The sequence below is a fragment of the Myotis daubentonii genome, chromosome 5 (genome assembly GCF_963259705.1).
Source record: "Myotis daubentonii chromosome 5, mMyoDau2.1, whole genome shotgun sequence".
Classification (NCBI taxonomy): Eukaryota; Metazoa; Chordata; class Mammalia; order Chiroptera; family Vespertilionidae; genus Myotis; species Myotis daubentonii.
This window is the reverse complement of record NC_081844.1, coordinates 30,742,874-30,755,740: the sequence shown is the minus strand read 5'-3', so window position 1 is coordinate 30,755,740 and position 12,867 is coordinate 30,742,874. Positions and strand designations below refer to the sequence as shown.

The 12,867-nt window shown below is 48.9% G+C and overlaps 1 protein-coding gene across 12 annotated transcripts in view; it reads left to right on the top strand.

The window, feature by feature from the left end:
• Positions 1-5,327: 5,327 nt before the first annotated feature.
• KDM4B (lysine demethylase 4B) overlaps positions 5,328-12,867 on the top strand; it is a 134,559-nt gene continuing 127,019 nt past the window's right edge. For 11 of the 12 annotated variants that reach the window (XR_009452988.1, XM_059697085.1, XM_059697078.1 and 8 more), the window contains exon 1: positions 5,328-5,462. The gene's annotated coding sequence lies outside the window, so the exon portion shown is untranslated. The remainder of the gene's footprint in view (positions 5,463-12,867) is intronic. The other variant, XM_059697075.1, reaches the window with a different exon arrangement.

The window sequence follows — 12,867 nt, the reverse complement described above, 5'->3', positions numbered from 1 at the left end:
TTTGGTTGTCTTCTCCTGTTTGCAAATCGCTTTGTAGCCCACCGGGTACTTCTGTTTCTATTATTTTATTTTCACAAAAACCGCAGGAGACAGACTAGGCAGGGTAGCATCATCCTCACTTGGCAGATGAGAAAACGGAGACCCAGAAGATCAAAGTGATGGGCAGTGGTTCTAACTCCTGCTCAGGAGGGGTTTGGCTTTGACCTTTATGGGGTCAGCAAACGACAGTTTGGAATGGGGGTGGTTACTTATTCTCACTAATGTGCTTCTGTCTCCATTTACGTTTGAGGAACCCTAGGCTGCAGTGGTCTCTGGGGGTCTGCAGGCCTGGGGAAATTTGGGTATACCGGGTGTGTGGGGACTGATGACCTGAAATGCTAATTTCAGGGGAAGTCAGGACACGGATGAGGGAAGGTACTAGTGCTGAATTCTGAAGAGGCTTTTATTTACATTGACCTATTACCCGGTGCTTTTTATTGACAGCCAGGTAATGACATGGGCAGATTTAATAAGAAAGTTCTGCCTCTTTGGTCCTTAAAAATGTGTTATGAGTGTGAACATACTAAGTGCAAGAAGGCAGTCACAGTGATCACATATGATTTCATATGAAATCTCCAATACAGGAATCCATAGAGACAGATGAGTGTGTCCCTGGGTGGGCCCTATATGGGACAGAACACATTGAGGTGGGTTCATTGTCAAGATTGTGGAATTTTGGGGTGTTTCTCTCATTTTCAAAGTTAAATATAACAAGTATATTTGTGGAACCACTATGCAGAAATAATCACAATATTGGGCATATTTCTTTCCTGGTAGATGTATAAAATTTTAAAAAATGGCTTTGTTGAAATACATTTCATGCTGCCATAACATTCACCTATTTAAAGTGTACAGTTCATTGGTTTTTTAGCATGTTCACGGACTTGTGTGACCATCACCATTTTCTAGTTCCAGAAGGTTCCCATCACCCCAAAAGCAACCTCACACAATCCTCCAGCCCCACAACCACAAATCCACTCGCTGGATTTGTCTGTTCTGAACACTTCATATGAATGGAATCATGAAATACTTGGCCTTTTGTGGTCTCATGTTTTCAAGGTTCATCCGTATATTTGTGGCTAATATTCCACTGTGCAGGTGGGCCACATATTTCAATCCATCTGGTTGACTTTTTAATGTAAAATATCCTTTTCCTTCATCCCAGATTATAAAATTCATACACAACCCCTTTAGAACACTTGGAAACTGACTACATGAAGAAAAAGTCAAAATACATAATTCTGCCAACCAGCGGGTTATAATTTTCAGGCTTTGTACATGTATGTGTGTCATTGTAATATTCAACCTCAGAACAACCCTCTGATACAGTTTTGACTTGTCTGTTTTGCAGGTGAGGCATATGTATATTTATATATTTTATATGTAAACTTAAAGAACAAAATTAGAACCGTGCCATATATTCTGCCTTGTGTGTCCAGTTTTTTTTTTTGTAATACATTTTTAAAAAATATATATTTTATTGACTTTTTACAGAGAGGAAGGGAGAGGGATAGAGAGTTAGAAACATCGATGAGAGAGAAACATAGATCAGCTGCCTCCTGCACACTCCCTACTGGGGATGTGCCCGCAACCAAGGTACATGCCCTTGGCCGGAATCAAACCTGGGACCCTTGAGTCTGCAGGCCGACGCTCAATCTACTGAGCCAAAACGGTTAGGGCTGTAATACATTTTTATTGCTTTAAGAGAGGGAAGGAAAAGGGAGAAAGAGAAACATCAATGATGAGAGAATCATTGATCAGCTGCCTCCTGCACGCCCCCTACTGGGAATTGAGCCTGCAACCCGGGCATGTGCCCTTGACCAGAATTAAACCCTACAGTCAGCAGACGGCGCTCTATCCACTGAGCTAAACCAGCTAGGGTCCCAGTTTTCTATTGATTTCAGTTCATTTATCAAGTAGCCACTTTGTCTAACACCTTAGTAAACAACCATGTGTGCCATGGTCTGGTGTTTGCATATTTGTATCTGTGCTCATAAATGTGAAACATGCTACGTGTCTAGTGACATATGCTTGAAGGTTTGGGATGCTAGAATTCCTCCCCCAAATCTTTGTTTTTTAAACATAGGAGGACGTATCTTTCCATCCACCTTTATTTTTTATGTGTCGGACACCTGGAAGCAGGAGTGGAGTCTGTAAAGTTGGAGACATTTCTCGGCTCCACACCTTATCCACTGGGGAAGGTGAAGACCAGGTCTGTAAAAAAAAGATCAGGCTTCAAGCTCTTTGAAGCCTGTACCAGTGTACCTCCTCCTGGCCTTCTTTAGGGGAGAGATCCCCAATCGAGATTTGCATCTGTCTGCAAAGATGTGAAAAAACAAACAACAGGGCAATTAGGTGTTTTCCCCAAACTAATTTGTCCACTTGAAAATTCTGGGAGTGTGTCCTTCCTACAATGCATATGACACTTAAAGAAACAATGAGCCCTGTCTGGTGTGTCTCAGGCATCGTCCTGTCCACCAAAAGGTTGCTGGTTGGATTCCTGGTCAGGGCACATTCCTAGGTTGTGGGCTTGATCCCAATAGGGAGCATGCAAAAGAGAGCCAGCGATGTTTCTCTCTCCCTCCCCCTCTCTCTAAAAATCAATAAAAAATATTTTTAAAATGATGGTGATTATACTTTTCACTAACATTTTATCATGAAAACTTTTCAGACAAAAGTTGAAAGAATTGTAGTGAATCTTTAAATATACCTACTGTCTAGATCAGGGGTGGGCAAACTTTTTGACTCGAGGGCCACAATGGGTTCTTAAACTGGACGGGAGGGCCGGAACAAAAGCATAGATGGAGTGTTTGTGTGAACTAATATAAATTCAAAGTAAACATCATTACATAAAAGGGTACGGTCTTTTTTTTTTTTTTTTTTTTTTTTTTTTTATTCATTTCAAACAGGCCGGATCTGGCCCACGGGCCGTAGTTTGCCCACGGCTGGTCTAGATTCTACAGTTAATGTTAAATTTTTAACATAATAGATGGATGGCATTAATAAAATGTCTCCCTAAGCCAAAGAAGAAAGTTGACAACCTATTTAGGTACCCCAATTAAATTAAAATTTCAGAGTCTGAAATCCAAACACCTGTAAATTCACTGTCTTATATGATAAACTTGGAAGTAGAAAAAAAGGCTAGTGTGTGTGTGTAAAATTCCTTCATTATTGCACTTGTGACACCATTATCAAATTTCATTTTTGTTTTTCCCACTGGTTAGGGAGTTCCTAGGGGGCAGTTATTTCCTATTTTTTAAGTTAAATTTTAACTACATGAGGAATATATGTGAATATGATCCCAGGAAGATTAAAAATACCCCAGACAGCAGTGTGGTGGTTGCCAGAGGGAGGGAGGTGGGGTGGAAGAAAGGGGTCCTAATATGAGGTGACAGGGAAAGATTTGACTTTGGGTGGTGGGCACATGGTCCTATATACAGATTTTGTAAATTAGTAATCCACACATGTAACCTATATGTTCATGTTGACTAATGTCACCCCAATAAAATTTAAAATATTTAAAAAACAAACAACAAAAACACCCCAGAACAGATTCAAGTCTTCACCGACTATCTCCCCCTACCCCTCCCCCCCCACCTTTTTAATCCAACATGGACCTCTCCTCTTCCCACAGATTGAGTTCTTTTCAGTTTGGGACAGCCTTTTTCTGTGTTGACACAGGTATGTGCTGGTAGAAGCCTAACATTGGTTTCTCTGCGTTTGGTTTCAAATGTTGGATATAGAATCCCGGAGCCCTCTGCAGCTGCTCTGCAACATCTGCAGGGGATCATTCCAAGACAGTACATGTAGATCTCTCTCTCTTTTCATTGCTGTACAGTTAATATTCCACAGTACCCTCTGCCACAAGTTACTTATCCCACAGGGATGGATATTTAGAGCAAAACACGGTAAACAATTGTATCATTACTTTCTCTAGGTACATGATTTCCAGGATTATACTGTAAGTGCTGACAAGAAAACGTCCGATTGTCCAGTTTATACTGCTCCCTGTGAAATAGGGGCGTGCTCACACCCCTTTCTGGTATGCAATTACTAATGATGGCGCCGATGTGCATATAAACTATGCTGTTGAATACCTCAAAAAAAAAAAATAATAATGGCACCGTAACCGGTTTGGCTCAGTGGATAGAGCGTCGGAGATGTGCAGGAGGCAGCTGATCGATGTTTCTCGCTCATCGATGTTTCTAGCTCTCCCTCTCCCTTTCTCTCTGTAAAAAAATCAATAAAATATATTAAAAAAAATAATAATGATGGCAATAGCAAACCTTAATTGTTCACCATGCAAAGCCACATTTTCAAACCTTTTACGTGCCTCCTCCCACTTAATTCTGGCAACATTCGGAGGAGAGAGCCAGACAGTGGTGTGTGTGTGTGTGACCATCATGTCCACTTCACTGGGGGAAGATAGGCACAGCGAAGAGGTGAGGGCCAGCAAAGAGGCCATCCTCGGGGAGTCGTGAACCCCAGTTGAGCTTTGCACCTAGGTCAGGTAACACCAAACTCCTCCCTTCCCCTAAGTTTTAGCGGGGAGGAAGGGGAGGCACTTTATCCGGAAGGCCTTGCCTCCTTTGCAAAGGTTGATTGTGATGGAAATGAACTTGGTTATGTTTTGGGGGACGGAGTGGGACATTTGCTGCTTGACTCCTATTTCCACAGTTATCAGTTCCCCAACTTTGCAAAATGGCATGCGTTGGGGCTATACTTCCTAACTCGGGACTTTTTGAATTGGGGAACTCTGCGCCCAAATTCCGGCTACGGCTACGAGTCTCGAACCCCATCGCCACACCTCCCTGACCCGGTGCTGATGTTGTGCAGGGTCTCACGTACTCAGCTGCTGCCTGATAACTAGGGCGGGGCCAGAGCCGTGATTGGCACCTGCTTCAGCCAGCCCGCGCCTCGGGCTGACCCCGCAAGCCAATACCCGCTTGTTCCCCTCGATCCCCGAGGCGTCCTTGTCAATCCGAGGCCCAGCCGCCGTTTAGTTGGTTGCGGCCGCCTTGGCTGGCGTATGCCGCCTCCAATGAAAATGAAGCCGGTCAGCGGGCACGTGGGTAGGCTCCGGCGTGTCCCCGCCTGCCGCCCAATAGGGAGGCGCACCCGAGGCCTGCGCCCGCCTAGTCGAGGCTCGCCGGAGGCGGCTGGTGCTGTGTTGATCGGCCCGGCGGAGGGGAGGGGCGGAGCTGTCAGCAGCAGCCAATGGGCGCGCGGGCGTGGGCTCGGGGACCAATAGAATCCGGGGCGGGGCTGGCGCGCGTCCTCATAAGCCCCTCCCGTAGCGCTCGCGGAGGGCTCGGCCGCCAGCGACCGAGCGGGGCCCGGCCCGAGCGGGACCTGGGGGTGCGACGCCGAGGGCGGGGGAGCGCGCGCCTCTGCTCCGGATCTGGCCGCGCGCGCCGCCTCAGGTGAGCCCGCGGGAGGCTGCCGCCGCATCCGAGCGCGGGCCTTGCCACCGCCGCACCCGCGCCACTCCGGGGGCTGTGGGCGGGCGAGCGCCCGGGACTCGAGGCCCAGGCCTCGGGTGAGGCCTGCTCTGGCCGCGGTCGCCGCGCTTTGTCCCGGCCTGTGAGGAGGTTGGGGGCGTTAACCGCCCGGCCCGGGGCGCCCGCTGGGCCTCGGGCGGGGGCGGTGCGGCTGGACAATAGCAGGGCCAGGGACGGGAGGCTGGGGCGCCCTGCCTGGGCTAGGGGCTCGCGGGGGTTGGGCCGGGGCGTCCCCGCCGGCCCCGCACAAAAGATGACAGCGTGGGTGGCCCATCCAGGCCGGCCCTGTTCGGCTGGGCCCTTCTATTATTCACAACAATCCTGATAGTTAAAAAAATAATAATTACAATAAAGAGAGCCCAGGCCCTGGGTGGAACCCCCTGCATTTCCGGCCCTTTAGGCACTAGTGGGGTTAACGGGGCGCTTCCCAGGGACTCTCCCCGAAATATCCATCACTGCATCCCACTCCCCTCCCGGAGTCAACCCGCAGTGCCATAACGGCTTCCAAACTTGCCTTTCATCTCCGTTAGCCCCCCCTAAAATAAGCATGCAATCTGGATTTTTCATTTTAAAAAATGTATCCACTTGCTATGCACATCACAGATTATAGACGCATCACAGATTATAGACGCGTCCCACAGTCCCTTCCCCTCTCAGCTCCATCACTATCTCCAAGTCCCCCTTCTCTGTAGCAATAAATTGTGGAGTGGCTTCCGCATCACCTCCTGGGACTGTCCTCACCACCCCGAGGGAGCTGGGGATGGATTCATTCTGAATGACACCTGACCTGGAATGTGCAAGGGCCCAGGTCTGCACCCCATGGATGCTATGGCACCAGGGGAATTGGGGTGCAGGTACACCTGGGCGAAGTGAAAGATTTTACAGGGTTGTTTTTCCCCCCCCTGGGCTCCGGGGAGGCATGGACTGTGCTTCAGTGTGTCCCATCTGTTCTCCCTCCCCCCATTCTTTTGTTTTAATAATTCAGGTGCACCTGGAGAACTGTTTCCCGAGTTCTGTTCAGTGGAGTCCAAGAGCCTGTTATATGTAAAAAGTGTGTCCTTTTCCATGTGTTTCTGTCAATGGCATTTATTCAGCAAGCTCCTTGGGTCCCACTGTCTTAAGGTCTGAGATGCCTGTCCCACCCCTCTGCTTCAGCAGCCAGTTATCTGGCTGCCCTCAGGTTGGAGAAAACCCCCAACACGGGCTCATTAGATGATTCCTGTGGGCTTTTCTTGCCCCCATGGTGCAAGAACTAATGACTCCCCTAATTCTCAAATAATAGCTTCCTTATGAGGGAGGCATGGGGAGGGTTTGTCAACTCACTGGTCAGCCTTTTCTTGCCTCCCTTGCAAAAGCAGTGGGTAGCCTCTCTCATCTTTGCAGTTTGTTTTTTGGAAACCGAAGGACAGAGTGTAAAAGTCGAGGAGTCAACTTGTGATTGTCTAAGTCCAGGGTTTTTAAAACTCACTGGTCCTCTTTCTGTGCGTCTGATTGGAGGCTTGGCAGATTTTGCTGCTCCTGGTGCAGGGGACACTGTGATGGTCAAACCACCCTCCCCTGGTGGAGGTCATGGAGGGTGCGGACAAGAGAATGGTTTCCGTGTGATGACACAAATACTCCCAGGTGTTGCCCGGGTGTGCATGTGGTTACTGTGTCAGGTGCCTCATGTGCATGTGTGCATGTGTGTAGTTCTTGAGACTTGAAATGTATATAGATCTTACTTAGTAACAATTGATTTTCTTGCATTTTCTAATCATTGCCTCTTTAAAGAGTGGACTGCTAAGGAGCTGTTAAATAATGTTAGAGCTTAAATAACGTTCAGGACCCCCCTCCGCCTTTGTTCTAGAAAAGACCCTCCCTCTGTCCTAGAGCCTTCCTGCAGGAGCTCCCTGGGGCAGTCAGGGGCCCTCTGTGGTGTCTGTGTCTCCCCCCCACCAACCCCCCAAAACATGAGAGATCCCACATCTCTCCGCCTCCTCTGCTGGTTTCTTGTGCTCCACCCCTTTCCCCTGGCTGACTCATCTGAGCCTCTGCCCTGGAGAGCCCATCTGTTCCTTGGTTCCATCTGACACCTGTGAGGATGGGCACTGGGGATGTGTGAGTGCTGAGGCAGGTTTGGGGAGTCCCTGCCTTTAAAGGGGCTTCAGATTTAGCGAGGGAAAGAGAAAGGGGATGTTCCCAGCTATGATGGTGGTGTGGAGCCCACTGCCCTCAGGGGAGGGCTGGCTATGGAGCAGGCAGGATGAGGTGATGGGTGCTGAGGAATGGAGGAGGGGACCAACCAAGGCATGGGCAGATGAGCATTTCCAATTGGCTTGCTTCCTGGGATCTGTATTCAGAGCCTCGGCGTGGGGTTCAGAGCTGTGTGACCTGAGACTAGTCACTTGCTCAAGAACAAAATGGGGTGGTCACTAAACCTTCCCAAGTGTGGTTGGGGTGTGGAGAGCAAACGAGCTGTGGACAGATGGCAGGACTGTGACGGCTCCATACACCTGCTGGGCCACTGGGCACCTCTGCTTCCAGCTGAGAATGCCAGACAGAAGAGGACAGGGCCTAAACCTGGACACCATTCTGGCTTGCTGTTCTTGGCCGTGTCCTTGTCTTCCTGTTCTCTTCATTCCCCACATGAGTCTGAGGACCTGTGTTCAAATCCCTCCTTTGGGGCAGGTCACTTCATGTCTCTGGGCCTCACTTTCCTCATTTGTAAAATGGGTGTAATGAGAACCCAGCTCCAGTAATTGTGAGGATGAAAGGGGATGAAAGGCTCTAAAGTGCTTTGCATGGCGCCAGGGAGCTGTGAACCCCGAGCTGATTTATTATCACTGGGTGCTGTCTGATTCTGCCCAGGTCTCCCCATTTGCCCTGTCCACACTTGGGCTGGATTGTTCTCTGGGAGCGCTTTCCTGGGTACTGTGGGGTGTTGAGCATCCCTGGCCCCAACCCACTTGATGTCAACAGCTCTCCCCCTACTACCAATTGTGGCAACTGCATTTCCCAGACATTGCCCAGGGTCCCATGGGGGGCACAGTCACCCACAGGTGAGACTCTCTCACTTAACAGCAGCCTGATATTTGGCCGTATCCCCGATGTATCTCTTATTCTAGTTCCCTTTGCCCCCTTCCTCCCTTCCTGTCTTTAATAGGGAGGGGCTTCTATTAACAAATTGTGTCTAGCCCATAGTCCTAGGCCTGGATGGCCAGGTTTTTCCCAATTGTCACTCTGACTTTCCCCTGCCCTTCCCAGCCTACTGCTTCCATCTCTCCATCCCCCAGGAGAGAAGCTCACAGACACTGCCATGCCACCTGAGCTCTTGCCACTTGTCCCCATCCTGTCCATAGTGTGGGGGTTTTCCTAACTGTTCTTGGCCTCTGGGAACCACAAGTCTCCTACCCAGGTTTCCACACCCTCCCGGCACCATATCCCTTCCTGTCAATTTGCTTAACAGTTGTCTGGACTTTAAGGTAACTCACTTCTTTAATCTTTGCCTCTTCCTGAACAGTTTTGTCTGTGGAGTCAGTGGACTGTTAATATACTAGTTGCAGATGCTTTTACACAATAAAATTAATTTTAAAAAGTTTGTATTCATGCTAAGGCCTGAGTGGATCAATGAATTTATTTTATTGTCAGATGAACTGGTTTTTGAGTTTACTCCCTGGTTTGAATTGGCCTGTGCTGGGAGCATCTTGGTTAGATAAGGTATCCTGACTGTCTTTTTTCACTCCTGCTCGCTCAAGGTGCTTAAAAACCTTTAAAAATGGCCTTCCTCTGCTTAGAACCCTCCAGTGAATTCTTCTTCTTGGAAAAAATTGCAGCTCCCTTTCCATGGCCTCCCTGCTTTGTCCTCTGTGGTGGTCCCCCCTCGCACTGTTCTACCACCCTCCCCTCCTGTGCCTGTACCCCTTCAGTCTAACCAGCTTCCCTGCCTCCTCTTCCCTGCCTCAGGGCCTTTGCACTTGCTGTTCCCTCTGCCAGAATGCTGTCCCCTCCCATCTCTACTCAGCTGGCTTCTTATCTTTAGGTCTTGGCTCAGAGAGGCCATCACTGCTCACACTGCCTACATTCACCCTTCCAGCCACCTTGCCCCCATCCTGCCTGTTCTTCTTTGCACTCAGTATTACCAGAAATGCATATTAATCTGCTTATGTATTTGCTGTCTGTCTCATTCATGAGGGGGAGATTTTTCTGTAAAGGGTCAGGCGAGATGGCGTCTGTTCCAACTATTCCACTCTGCCTTGTAGCACAAAAGTATGAGTGGGTGTATCTGGTCCAATAAAAGTTTACTTATGGACACAGGAATGTGAATTTCATATACTTTTCATGTGTCATGAACTATTTTTCTTCTTTTGATCTCCCTCCCCCCTCAGCCATTAAAAAAATCAGAAACAGCCTTAGTTTGTAGGCTGTACAAAAGCAGGTGGCAGGCTACGTTTGACCCGCAGAATAATCTGTCGTCATTGCTGCATGTCTCTCTAGCACCTAGAGCAGTTCTTCGCACACAGTAGATGTTCAGCAAACATTAGTGTGTTAATGGAATGAATTTCCATCTTTCTTACATCAAAGCATTTAGAGTCATAGTCTGTATTTTAAAAGATGGGTTTTAAGGGGAATTTAAAAAGTACAGGGGATGTAAGAAAATGCTTTGACTCCATCCACCCAAAAAACCTCATAGTAAAGGAGAAAAAAAAGAGTCTGTGTACGGTAAATGGGTAAATATTTTGCTGTTTGCAGATGCCTGACTTTTTCATTCTGCTTCATTCTATACCTTTTTGCCTAGCATCCCATCAGAAGATTGGTAAGAAGTCTGCCTGGCTTTAAAGAGTTTGCTTTGGCTTGGCAGAACCTGAGGGTTTAGAAGGAAGGCACTGTTTCCTAATCATTTGGTTTTATAAACATCCAACCCATCAGCTTTACCATTACCAATGCCCCTGTCAGGAGGGGTGAATGTAGTCCTGGGAAATGCTGCTTTTTGCATGGGAACACTCGTGAAGAGCTGGCTTTTGTGGGTTCGACATTTGAGCTTTGTGGGTTTGACATTTGAGCTTCGTGGGGTGAGTGGATGGTGAGATGGCCGTGTTGGGTGCGAGGTAATGGCGCTGCCCATACTTCCTTGGCCTCACTCCTCTACCTCAGCTTTTAGGAGCGAAGACTGGCTGACGAGTGATTTCTGAGTCAAGCAGGTCTTTAGCATCTTGGATTTGGTACTGTCCTGGGAACGTTCTGACTTGTCAAGGAAGCACACCGTTAATTTACGGTCATGCCTTCTTTAGTTGATTGAAATAAACAACCTGGAGAGGCTTCCTCAGGACTTCTTGGCTTAACAAAGTTGCCTGTCCTTTTTGTTTGTTTGTTTGCTTCTTTCGATCTTCCTCTGCCTCTCCATCTATCCCTTCCCTTCCCTCTCCTCTTTTCTTGTCCCACCCCAGTGGTGCCAGTGGACATAGGGGGTTAATGAAAAGTTTGCATTAAGCTGTCTTTGCTTCATGGTTGGGCTGTGCTTTTTGGGCTGTGACTCTCTGGGGTAGAGGCCTTGAGTGTGTTTGTTCAGTGGACAAAGAATAACAATCAGAATGCCAGCCACTGAGGGCTGCAGTGCCCAAATGGGTCTCCAAGCCCAGAACAGAACAATAACAAATGTAGCATTTGGCTCCATTGGCCGGTACCAGTGATGGCAGTTAGGACTCTCAGACAAGCCTGTACAGCAAGCTGTGAAGGGGTGGGCACTCAGCATTTGTCTCCAGCATCCACTTCCCTTCTGTGTTTACATTTGGACCCAATAGATGACATCTTCTGGGCAGATAGGGGTGGAGGTGGGCCTGCCTTCATGGTTTCATTGCTGCTGCCTCCAGTCTCGGAGGGGGGTGGGGTTGGTGGAGAGAAATGATTCATGTAAAATGAGCTGGCAGTGGATCCAGAACTGTGCTTTGTGCACAAGAAGCGAGAGGATGGATCAGGAGGCCTCTTTAGAGCAAGAGCCAGCCTGAAGCCTCCAGCAGGCAGTGACAGCCTGAGAACAGGGGCATGCTGGGGATCTCCACACAGGTTGGGTGGAACTGGGCTGTATGCTCAGCCAGAACCCGGACCCCCCCATGCTCAGCACCCCATCTCTACTTGGAGAGCTCTAGATCTGCTAGCTAGGTGCCCCGAGTGAGTATGGGGGCAACTTGCTTTGGCTCCACGGGATGCATGGGGCATCCCAGCTGGGCAGCTGGACTGGGAGATTCCATCATATTGCTGCTGGTCTCTTCAAATCTCCGCTGCTCCCCCATTCTTTTAAAAAAAATCCCATCTGTCAGAAAGGGTTGACCCTAAGCAGAGTGGGCTTCCTATCTTAGGCCGGCAGCTGCATGGATCTTGATTATCTTGGTCACAAGTCGAGAGAGATAATTGTTCTATCTCTCGCTGGCATGTGAGTAAAGCCCCGGGAATTTAAACTCTTTTTAAAAAATATATATTTTTATTGATTTCAGATAGGAAGGGAGAGAGAGATAGAAACATCAGTGACAACAGAGAATCATTGATCAGCTGCCTTCTGCACGCCCCCTACTGGGGATCGAGCCCACAACCAGGGCATGTGCCCTTGACCAGAATGGAACCTGGAACCCTTCTGTCCGCAGGCAATGCTCTAGCCCCTGAGCCAAACCGGTTAGGGCTAAACTCTTCATTTATTGTTTTAGTAGAGGCCTGGTGCACGAAATTCGTGCACTGGGGGGCGGGGGAGTCCCCCAGCCTGGCCTGTGCCCTCTCACAGTGTGGGAGCCCTCGATCGATTGCCCCAAAGAGGTAGGCCCTGCCCACCCATCCGGGGCTCATTGATGGATTGCCCCAAAGAGGTAGGCCAGAGCGGTGTGACCTGCCTTCGCACCGGGCACGCACCATCAAGCCCCCACCCACCCGCATGTGTGTGCTCGCTGTGTGTGCAGCCTCCTGGTGATCGTTGCGGCGTGAGGGTTCATGGTGTGAGGGCGTGATGACCACATAGGCTTTTATTAGTATAGATTCCAACTCCTTCCTCCTGAGAAAGAGTAGGGAGTCAGTAGAGAAAGCCAGTTTTCTGACACCTTTTTGGAAGAGAAGGCATCTCGTTTCACGGCCTTCCTGAGCTACAGCAGGTGGAAGCCAGAGAATGGTCTTGGCCACTCGGGCCACTTTTTGTCCTTCTTGCACCAAAGGCAAAGCGGAGCCCCGATCTGAGCTAAAGACTGATGAGCAGTGTTGTTCATTGAGGAACCGGCTCCTCTCACCAGGCCCCATGGAAGGAAGGAGGGGTGGCCGGATGGATGGACTGAAGGACAGAGCTCATTAGCCACTGATAGAGCTATAGCAAGTG